The following is a 12,539-nucleotide window of genomic DNA, read 5'->3' as shown; positions in this document are numbered from 1 at the left end:
TTTTAAATTTAGATTTGGAACCAGTGTTATTTAAGCCATTTTTCACGTAACGTTTGTTTTTCTGTTTTTTTTTTTTTACTTTACTTATTTTGAGCGACACTCAAAAACACCTGGGTATTTTTTAAATTTTAATATCGAAACAGGCTTATTTAAGCCATTTTTCACGTTCGTTTTTCTTTTTTTGTTTTTTTCGATGTTTTGATTACCCTCTAGTTTTGTTTTTATGTTTTCTTTTTATTTATTTATTAATTATTTACAAACAAACCTGGTCATTACCTCGTTGTTGTCGTAACACTCTACAACTTCCGTGCGGGCACCTGTCAATTTGGTTCTTAAATAAATTTAAACATCTTTCAGTAACTCATTCTGGCTGGCCGAATGGTTCATGTTTTTTTCACATTTTATTTTCAAACTTCACCTCAGGGCTTCGGCTTTGTTCCTACACCCCCCACGGTTTCTTTTTTATTTAATAGCACACACATTTTTGGTCAGGGTTTCTTAATGAGGAAAAGGATCATGCAAACGACTGTACAAAGAGACTGAAGACATCCAAGGTGTCTAGTAGGCATTCAGCTTCTCTCCATTCAGTTTTCATACAATCATATCTTGCTACAATGTGCAACCCGTTGCAATCATATTTGATTTCCTCAGGCAAGAAAAATTATAATACAAAAATTAAAAAGGGGAGAACTTTAATTTTTGTTTCTTGCCAGTCATGGCATTTTCTCTTTCCTCAAAATTTAAAAAGGTTTGGAACATTTTTAATTTTTGTATTATAATTTTTCTTACCTGATAAAATCAAATATGATTGAAATGGTCTTCACATCGTAGCAAGATATGACTGTATTTACATAAAGAATTAAAAATATATAATTTGCTCTCTTTGATTGAGCACTATCTATGATCTTGTTGAAATACAATTATTCTTAAATTTTTGGATATCTTTCTACATGGACCATATAAATGCTGACTGCCAACACGACGGTTCTAGGTTCGAGCCTCGGCTTGGGAGAGGTGCTAGTCTTGCGGCACTGATGAGTTGTGATACAACGAAACAGGACTGTATGTCGATGACTACAAATATATTTTTGAGTCCCCTCTTTGGCTTGAGCACTGTCGTAAATAATTCTCACTCGCTACTTAATTTGGCTGAAAAATGCGAAGCTCGCTGTTTGTTTACAAACAAGCATTTAAGTGGCAGACGGATGTTTATTTAAATAGACATTTGGACAGATTAGTTGCGGGCATCGCTTCCGTGGTTGAGGGGTAGACCTGCCGACTGTCAACACGACGGCTCCAGGTTTGATCCTCGGCTTTGGAGAGGTGCTAGTCTAGCAGCACTGATGAGTTGTGATACAACGAAACAGGACTCTATGTTGATGACTACAAATATATATATATATATATATATATATATATATATTTATATATATATATATTTATATATATATATTTATATATATATATATATATATTTATATATATATATTTATATATATATATATATTTATATATATATATTTATATATATATATATATATATATTTATATATATATATATATATTTATATATATATATATATATATATTTATATATATATATATATATTTATATATATATATATATATTTATATATATATATATATATATATTTATATATATATATATATATATATATATATATATATATATATATATATATATATATGAGAGAGAGAGCTGTATTTCTTATTTTGTTATTTTACTGGCAGAGGTGTCAGTTGTTTGATATCCGAATAGCTTTGTTCGTCGAGCACAAAACGGAGTGCTACCGGTGTGAGAAGGAGACTCTTCGGGGATCTGGAAGAGAGAGAGAGAGAGAGAGAGAGAGAGAGAGAGCGAAACGCATCTTCCATTATGTGTCATAGATTTTCGGTGCCTTTGTGGTTTGGAATGAAATATTAATGTCTTCGTGTTGAATTACGATGAATTAATTATACATGCAATCTTCCGGTTATTATTGGAGATTAATGCATTGTTAGGTTGAAATTCGCTATAGCTGCGATTGCAAACAATTCCTTTGCTTCATGCATATACAGGGTGTTCACAAAGTCTGGCTACATAATGTAGCCAGACTTTGTGGCCATCCTGTAAATATATATATATATATATATATATATATATATATATTAACTTTCACCCCTATTATGATCATTTAGTAGACATTCAGTACCTTTCCATTCAGTTTTCCTCAGTTTTTGTTACTGTTTTTTTATGTTTGTAATACATAGTGTATGACTCATTTCTAGTTCTAGATTGATGTTCCCAGCTTACTGCTATATTGCTTTTCGCTTTTATTTAATTTACTTTTGTTAGTTTCAAAACATCAAACGTCTTCCTTGCAGAGCTTACACGTGATTTCATTACGATTTGGAAATATCTGAGGCTGTTTTTAAAAATAGACGTAGATTTTCTTTATTGTTGCCAGCTGTATTTTTGTATAACTTGGTCTTCTCACAGTATTTATTAACTTTTTGTTTTATTAGGAAAGTTGCTCTTATCTCAACTAATTTTTATGTATTTCTTTCAGAGAACATATTATTTTTATATCATTTTTTAGGTACTGATAGTTTATTTTTTCACATTAAGCTATTTTTGGGATGGTGTGTTTAAGGAGTCATTTGGGATGGTGTGTTAGTGTATGTTTTTGTAAGGAATCATTTGGGATGGTGTGTTAGTGTATGTCTTTTAAAGGAGTCATTTGGGATGGTGTGTTAGTGTATGTCTTTTAAAGGAGTCATTTGGGATGGTGTGTTACCATAGGTCTTTATAAGGAGTCATTTAGGATGGTGCGTTAGTGTATGTTTTTTAAGCTGTCATTTGGAATGGTATGTTTTTTTAAGGAGTCATTTGGGATGGTGTGTTAGTGTATGTCTTTTTAAGGCGTATGCTTCTGAAAATGCTGACCCACACACTTGACATGAATGATGTTTTTCACCAGTGTGTGTAAACATATGCCTTTTTACTTGCGATTTCTGTAAAAATGTTTTGCCACAAACTTCACATGAATTAGGCTTTTCACCTGTGTGTGTGAACATATGAGTTTTTAAATTAATTTTCTGGGAAAATGCTATACCACATACCTGACATGAAATGGGTTTTTCGCTTTTTTTTCCACCAGTGTGTGTTAACATATGAGTTTTTAAATTGTATTTCAGGGAAAATTTTAAACCACAAATTTCACATGAATGCGGCTTTTCACCAGTGTGTTTTAACATATGAGTTTTTAAATGAAATTTCAAGGAAAATGTTGAACCACAAACTTCACATGAATGCGGATTTTCACCAGTGTGCGTAAACATATGCCTTTCTAAAGAAATTTTCTGGGAAAATGCTGTACCACACACTTGACAGGAATAAGGCTTTTCACCAGTGTGTTTTAACATATGAGATTTTAACTGGGATTTCTGGGAAAATGTTGAACCACAAACTTCACATGAATGAGGCTTTTCACCAGTGTGTGTGAACATATGCGTTTTTAAAGAAGTTTTATTAGAAAATGCTGTACCACACACTTTACATGGATAAGGTTTTTTACCAGTGTGTTTTAACATATGAGTTTTTAAATATGATTTTATAGAAAAGAATGAACCACAAACATCACATGAATGCGGCTTTTCTCCAGTATGTGTGAGCATATGTGTTTTTAAAGAAATTTTCTGGGAAAATGCTCTACCACACACTTTACATGAACAAGGTTTTTCACCAGTGTGTGTAAACATATGTTCTTTTAAATAAAATTTACGCGAAAATGCAGATCCACACACTTGACATGAATGAATTTTTTCGCCAGTGTGTGTAAATATATGACTTTTTAAATCAGATTTCATGGAAAATGCTGAACCACAAACCTCACATGAATGAGGCTTTTCCCCTGTGTGTGTTACCATATGTCTTTTTAAAGAAGCTTTATGGGAAAATGCTGTACCACACACTTGACATGAATGAGGCTTTTCACCAGTGTGTGTAAACATATGAATTTTTAAATTGCGTTTCTGGGAAAATGTTAAACCGCAAACTTCACATGAATGAGGTTTTTCACCAGTGTGTGTAAACATATGAGTTTTTAAAGTGTGTTTCTGGGAAAATGTTGATCCACAAACTTCACAGGAATGAGGCTTTTCACCAGTGTGTGTGAACATATGAGTTTTTAAATTGCCTTTTTGCGAAAACGTTGAACCACAAACTTCACATGAGTGAGGTTTTTCACTAGTGTGTGTAAACATGCTTTCTTAGGTTGTTTTTTTTTTTTCACAGAAATTAGAGTTTTAACCAGTGCTGTTGGATATTATCTTTTAAACTTTATTCATGGGAAAATGCTGAACATATTGAGAATCGCACAAATCTCATTTTTTGTTTTGCTGATTTCATTTATAAAAAATGGGAATTCTTCTAAATGCCAGTATATAGCCTGGCACTAGAAGACTTAAACCGAGTACATTTTTATAAATACTGGTTCGTCGCCTAAGTACTATTCATTTCAATTAGGTCTGTTTCATCATGAGTATTTTTTTTTAAATATAAAACTTTGAAAGTTATTACAAAAATCAGTTTTCTTATTTACTATGGGTTTTTGTAAACGCTTAATTTTCTCATGCTCGTTTGTACAATTCCATATTTAGTCCCTTTTGCATCGATTTTTGATAAGTATTTTCTTGGAATAATGTGTGACTGTTCCTTGAATAGAAGACACATCTGAAAAGAATTCAAAAGTATTTAATGTTTATTTGTACAATTCTATATACACTATAATATATTCTATATTTTATAGATTATATACATTGATTTTTATGAGTATTTTCTTGGAATAATTTGTGACAATTTGGAAATAGCACTAGTATTTAACAGTTCAGGCCATGTAAAGGTTTGAATGGAGATTGTGCACATCTACCCACAAAAATTTATGCACAAGTCACATAATATTGATCAAAATCGATGTTTCATAATATTGAGCAAAATCGATGGTTGGAAAATCTGGTTTCTGCATGTAAAATCTGAGGAAAAAATCATGTATAAATTGTATTATTTTATTAGATTAATTTGTAACAAAAATTAAATGTAGAAGTTTAATCAATGAAAATGTGAAAGTTCATATTTGTTGTCACGCAATTTATACACAAATGATTTATTTTTAAAGATATTTGAATTCATTTTCATTAATATATATATGTATATATATATATTAATAATACAGATATTTGAATTCATTTTATTAATATATATATATATAAATATATATATATATATATATATATATATATATATATATATATATATATGAATATATATATATATATATTAATAAAATACATATATTTAATAAAAAGGCACCAGCTGGTCAGATAAACAAAAAGTCTAGTTGAAAAAGATGGACCTGTTAAGTCAGAGATGAAAAAAGGTGTCTACTGCACAGAGTAAAGCAGAAAGAAAAACATACACCAGTGCAGAGAGAAACACTTTAAGCTTGTGTTTAAATAAAAAGAAATTTCGAGTCAAATTTTAGTATTAAAATAAAGATTTTAGTCTTATGGATCGTTTATGCATCCTTTTTAATTTCAAGAATTTTTCAAGGAAACAGAAACAAGGCTTTTCTGAGGCAAAAGTCATATACATATATATATTGCAATCATGAAGGAAAAATTTTATAATTAAGGATAAAAAGTAAAATACATTTTAAAATGTGCGAAGAGGAAAGAAAAAAATGTCGGCTGACCGATTTCACCCTCGATTTTTCAAATCTGTATTGACAGGTTTAAAATATGAAATCAAAGATGTGTAAATAATTAGAATAAAATTCTGTTGCATTCCGGTAAGGGAAAACAACAAAAAAAGCAAAGTTTTTTAAAGATCCAAAAGACTAATCACGCTGAAACCTAAGAAACATTCTGTCTGTTTACAGAGAGAAAGCCTTAACCGAACGTGAACAATCTCCAAGATCTGTAAATAGAATGTTGAGTGAGCACGACTCAGAATTGAAAATGGGTTTGTGCTGAAGTTCGCTGCACATGACGGGTTATTAATAAAGTGATCAGTTATTGAAGACCCATATGTGTTAGCAAGTACGTCTCTTGTTCGGGATATTGCATTTCTGATTTTGCTAAGTACATGCTATATTATAAACCCTTTTTAAGAATTCTAAACACAACAACCATTACTGTAAGCAACAGTCCGTTTTTTATTTCTCCTGTTGTTCTTGCTTATGGTAGATAGAGAGAGAGAGAGTGGGAGAGCGACAGAGAGAATCTTTGTGGCGTCCACTCGGTTGACAATCAAATCTCCAACTGCAATCTTTTTCCTTCTGACACTTTTTCCTGTCAATCTTTTCAAAACATCCACGTAACCAGATTCCTTTCTGTTACATTTTTCATAACAATAACGAGGTTTGTTGATATTTGTGAGAAATATTGAAACAATTCCCGTTTAGCTTGTCAATTTCTGACATTTCATCTGCAGACGCATGCCACATTTTAATTCATGAACATACATATATGTATATACACCTATACACATATATATACTAGCATATCAACATACATATATGTATATACACCTATACACATATATATACATACTAGCATGTCAACCCGGCTTAGACCAGGCATTTGTGTAACCAGTACATGCTTTTGGATTCTTCCATCCAATCTCAATGTTGTTCAACTCATATATTAGCCACTGCAACTACATTAAAAACTTAAACTCTGTACCCCTCTAAGAATCATTATACATATATATATATATATATAATTATATATATATAATTATATATATATAATTATATATATATATATATAGTCAGCAGCCAAACAGCAGCCATGAAAGCAACAAAGCTATAGCTCAAGATCTGAGTTTCGCCATCATTTCAACTCATCAGTTGAACAGATCTGTACTCGGGATTAAAAACCTGAATCTCTTGGCTGCAATGTGAGTACTCTTCCCTCTAAGAATCATTATATATACATTATATATATATATATATATATATATACATTATATACATATATATATATATATATATATATATATATATATATATATAATTTAAAGGAGATTAGAACAATAGAGCTGAGTGTATTTTAATGTAACAGTGAAATTACTAGTTTAATTAAAATACAGGAAATAGGAAGTGCTCGTTGAAATTTAGATATATAATAAGCTCGATAGTTAAATGTCCTAGAGCTAATTCAATATTAAGTAATGTGATTGATAATTTAAAATTTAAAAATCAAATTATAATTAAATTAAAAATCCGTTTCATAAGAAGGAACATCTTGATGTATACCAAAATAAAAAGCATTGTTTTCCGAAACGATCGTACAGATAATTGATTTTGTTGTTGTTCCTTCTTATGAAACGGATTTTTAATTTAATTATAATTTGATTTTAAAATTTTAAATTATCAATCACATTACTTAATATATATAAGAATCATTATATATACATTATATATATATATATATATATATATATATATATATATATATATATATATATATAATGTCAACAGCCAAACAGCAGCCATGAAACAACAAAGCTATAGTTCAAGATCTGAGTTTCGCCATCATTTCAACTCATCAGTTGAACAGATCTGTACTCGGGATTTAAAACCTGAATCTCTTGGCTGCAATGTGAGTACTCTTCCACTCTGCCACTTCAGTAATATATAATCAATTCAAATAATAGGTTAGTTTGTTACATGAATAACATCGAGTATAAAAATTCTACTTAGTGGTTGGATTACTACATCCTTTGTCTAAGACAAATTAGGTTTATTCTATAGTTAGATTTCACCGTAGTTTGCTTGAATTCTATTAGCTAATCGAGTTTTTATGTGTGCTAAAGTTGTAGAGTACTTGCTCTGCAGGCGCAAGATTCAAGGTTTGAATCTTGAGTTCACATGAGTTTTACATGAGTTTAAATGAAAGTGAAGCTCGACTCTAAGACTTCAGTGAGCTGCTGAGAGTTTCGCTGTGGAAGAAATTATATCAGTTCACATTTTACATACAGTTTACCGATTTATTGGGAAATTCAAGATGGCGCCTGACTCTCTCTTTAACACGGTAAGTTGTGGAAAAGGTATTATAAATAAAAAACTAGACAAAATACTATTAAAAACCCGCTCAATATATGTTACCGTGACATAGGTTAACATATATTTTTCGAATCTATGTGTTAGCAGTATCAGAATTTTGGGGGAATTTTCAGCCGATTCGCCATTTTGAATAGACACCTATCTTTCTATCAGATTATAATAATATGAAAACGTAATTTAAACCCGTAAATTTTATTTCAATAAAACGAGCAAAGACCAAATTTTAATATCATAAAAGCTTTAATAGAGAAATAAACAATTTTATTTATTTTTCCTTCGATTTCTTCACTTAACATTACACGGAATGTCGAACAATAACATTACTTGAATCTTACGATATTTATTTTAACGGCAAAATAAAGAACTTACCTGGTTAATGAGTAAGATATGCTTTCTTTTAATCTTCCTGTATGAGAATTTATTCATATTTATGTATTATAATCCATGTATTTTTTAAATGGAAGGATTTTTCCAACACATGTCGCGACAACGCGTGTCTTTCAAGAAAGTTGTAAAGACACCGGATGTAAAAATTATCACTTTCTTATCTACAGAAGCCTATAAGTGTAAAAAAAAACACTATCTCGATATTGGATTATATTCCTTCAAATTTTCCACTTTTAAAGGTTTTCGGAGGCGCTGAAAACGGAAATAACCATTTATATATACGGCAAACGAAACTAGTAGTTTCCAAGATAAAAAATTTTACAAATGGTCACAAAGTGGGGAGTCACTTTTCCATGATGATGTGACGTCAAATGGACACCCACTTTATGGCCACATTGCAATGAACAGATTTGGCCGTAATTTTAAAGGAATTTTCGAGGGTGGCTTCATATTGACCCTATATGAATAAAGGGTGGAATTCTTCATATTTACCCTATATGATTAAACAAATATTTAATGTAATAATAACAATAATAACAAACCAAAACACGTCTTCTTTATAATATAAGTTTTTTATTCTGTTTTGTATAAAATAAACGAATGTTTATGTATATATCAAAAATATAAATAGAACACTTTAGGATTGACATTTCCTATTTTCCAATGTAAGTAAGATTTTAATCAAATAATTTCTTATAAATTCTTCAAAGATGTGAGAAATTAAGCAGAAAGACAAAGAAATTCCATTTGAATTTATTGAAATAAAAAAGAAATTGAGTTTATTTTAAATTCAGGGGAAAAAAATTAAGATAAGTTTGCAAATGTCTTTAAAACAAGAAAATAAATAAAATTTTCCAGCGTACATTTTGAAATCAAAATAAAAGTTTAAATAATTTTATTTAAAACAAAATAAGAAAATATAAATTCTCTTTAGACAGATTTAAATTCCAAATTTAAATTTAACATGTCTATTCAGCTCGAAAAACATGCAGTATTTAAAATTCAAAATGCCGCGTGGCCCCGGCCCGACTGTCTCTTTAACACGGTAAGTTTGGGAAAAGATGTTATAAATAATAAACTAGACAAAATACTATTAAAAATCAACCGAATATATGTCAACTTATGTCACGGTAGCATATATTGAGCGAATTTCTAACAGTATTTTGTCTAGTTTATAATTTATAATACCTTTTCCCAAACTTACCCTCTCCGAGAGAGAGTCGGGCGCCATTTTGAATTTTAAACACTGCATGTTTTTCGAGCTGAATAAACATGTTACACTGAATAAAAACACAAAAATATATCCAGTTAGGTAGAAAAGTAACTTATCTTGCCTTTGATAACATTTATTTGTTCTATATTTGTTTTTGGACAACTTTTTCGAATTTATAATACAAACCCACTTTAATAGTTTATTCTGGAAGTATATTCCATAAAGAAAATAAACCCACTTTAAAAATAGAAATTACGAGTTTTTTATATTTTATTTGCAGTTTCGTGTTAGGGGTCTCAAAAATTCCTACAAAAATTCTGATACTGCTTATGCGTGCAAAACAAACCCACATTGGCAACATGTGGGTTTGTTTTGCAACAATAAAGACACTAAAATATTATCCAGTTAGGTAGAAATGTAACTTATCTTGCCTTTGATAACATTTATTTGCTATATTTTTGTTTTTAGACCACTTTCTTTTTAATCTATGTGTACAGACAGAGACAGTTATAATACAAACGTAACTTTTACTTTATCGCCGAAACATTTTCGGCGATAAAGTGTAGAAATTACCTGAAAAATTAATTTTTTTACTCAAATAAAGTTTAAAAAGTCAAAATAAAATTTAAATACAACTTTCTCATCAGTTACAGAAAGTAAAAAAATACGTGTAGTAAAAAAAAACTCACCATTATTCCAATAAAATTCTTTAAAGACAAGTAAATAAGTCTGCTCAAAAGAATGCTTAGTGTTGGAGTAGCAGGCAGCAGTTAGCACATGCTTTTGTCCGACTTCTAAAGGGAGATAACTTATCGTCCTTTTTTTTAATGTTTGCGCCTTTACGCTATCGTACATGAAAACTGGAATCTTTCATTTTTGGATTTACACGGATTACGGGATGACGAAGATATGAAATGTAATTTTTTTTTTAATATCTTAAAGAAATACCTGAATTTTTTTATTTATTATACTATAAATCTGCATTATATGGTTTCGTCTTTTTTTATTTTTATATCGAAAAAAAGGAAACCAGGAATTAAATAAAAAAATATACACTGACCGAAAAATAATGACTGGAAAATTCTAAACAAAAATTAAGCTTCCACGAAAAAAAAAAAAAAAAAAAAAAAAAAACACGTGGGTATCGAAAAAAGAAGGATTTACATTTTGGACTTTACCGGTAAATTTACAGATAAGTGATATTTTTTTGTTGTTTTAAATTTGAGTATTTTATTTATTGATGTTTTATCTTCAATTTGTGATATATAAAACGTGTCGACCAAAATTAATTAAAATTCTCATAGACATTTCAAAATGGGAGGGTGAATTTATAAAACAACGTTTGTCTAAAATATTATATTCAGTTTATCGGAAAGAGCATAAAATTTTACATTCACGCTGAAAAAAAACGTAACAATTGAACGAATAGGAAAATTTTGATAGATTTTTAAAGTTTAAAAATTGAAAAATATTCATCTCATAAAAATCAATTGATTTCATTACGTAAAAAATGGCTCCCAGAGCGCACGCACGCACTTTGTAAACACTGTTTTTTAAACAATGAAAAATAATATTTCTATTATTTTTTAAACAACTTAAATAGTTTATTTTGGAAGCATATTCTATAAAGAAAATAAATAACCCACTTTAGAAAGAGAAATTACGAGTTTTCTATATTTTAATCGCAGTTTTCTGTTAGGGGTGTCAAAAATTCCTCCAAAATTCTGATACTGCTATATGTGTACAGTAATACAAACCCATTTTTACTAATGTTATAAATCTTCGTTACATTAAATAAAGTGGTTGAAAAAATATGTTTTTCTTACAATTCTTCATTATTATTATTATTATTATTATTATTATTATTATTATTATTATTATTATTATTCGAATATTTCGTTTCATAGAAATCACATATCACATATCGTCACATTTTTTGTTTAAAAAGGTTCCCAAATTCTCGTATAAACAATGAACTTAATAATATAGAGTTATCTCCCTCAGCAAAACGACGTCGATTTATTATTTTATCATTATATTATTATTATTATTAATATTATTATTATTATCATCATTATTATTATTATCATTATTATTCGAATATTATTATTATTATTAGTAGTAGTAGTAGTAGTATTATTCGAATATTTCGTTTCATTAATACAGCGTTTACATTTTTTGTTTAAAAAGGTCACCAAATTCTCGTAAAAACAAAGTCATAGAAATCACATATCACATATCGTCACATTTTACATTTTTTGTTTAAAAAAGGTCCCCAAATTCTCGTAAAAACAAATGAACTTAATAATACAGAGTTATCTCCCTCAGCAAAACGACCTTTTTTAATGCAACGTTTAGTTTTGTCAATTGTAAAAATACATAATGATTTAATTAATTGTAAATTATTTTTTTTAATTTGAAAATAATAAATAAGCACATTGTTTCAAAAAATAAAATAAACTTCAATAACATAAATTAATCTGTAAGAAAATAAATTTGATGAACTCAATTAAAATAAAATTAATGAAAATATAATTTAACGAATCATCGAATATAAGAAACCAAAATAACAATAAAATACTGATGTTGTTCGTTTGTCGAAAAATTAAACGAGTTTCACGATCCGAAAAATGGCGACGGGAGAACTAGTTTGCAGAAAATTTTAAAACAGGGAGTAAACTGTAAAGTAAATATTTTTAGATGGATGCGATGTTTTTTTGTTAATATTGTGTGTAAAATTATTATTTTTATTTATTGTAATATTTTAATATTTTAAAGGATAACAAATTAAAAATAACAACATTCTTATT

This window comes from Euprymna scolopes, chromosome 46 (assembly GCF_053919585.1).
Source record: "Euprymna scolopes isolate OS-2025 chromosome 46, ASM5391958v1, whole genome shotgun sequence".
Lineage (NCBI taxonomy): Eukaryota > Metazoa > Mollusca > Cephalopoda > Sepiida > Sepiolidae > Euprymna > Euprymna scolopes.
Note: the sequence above shows the minus strand (reverse complement) of the source record.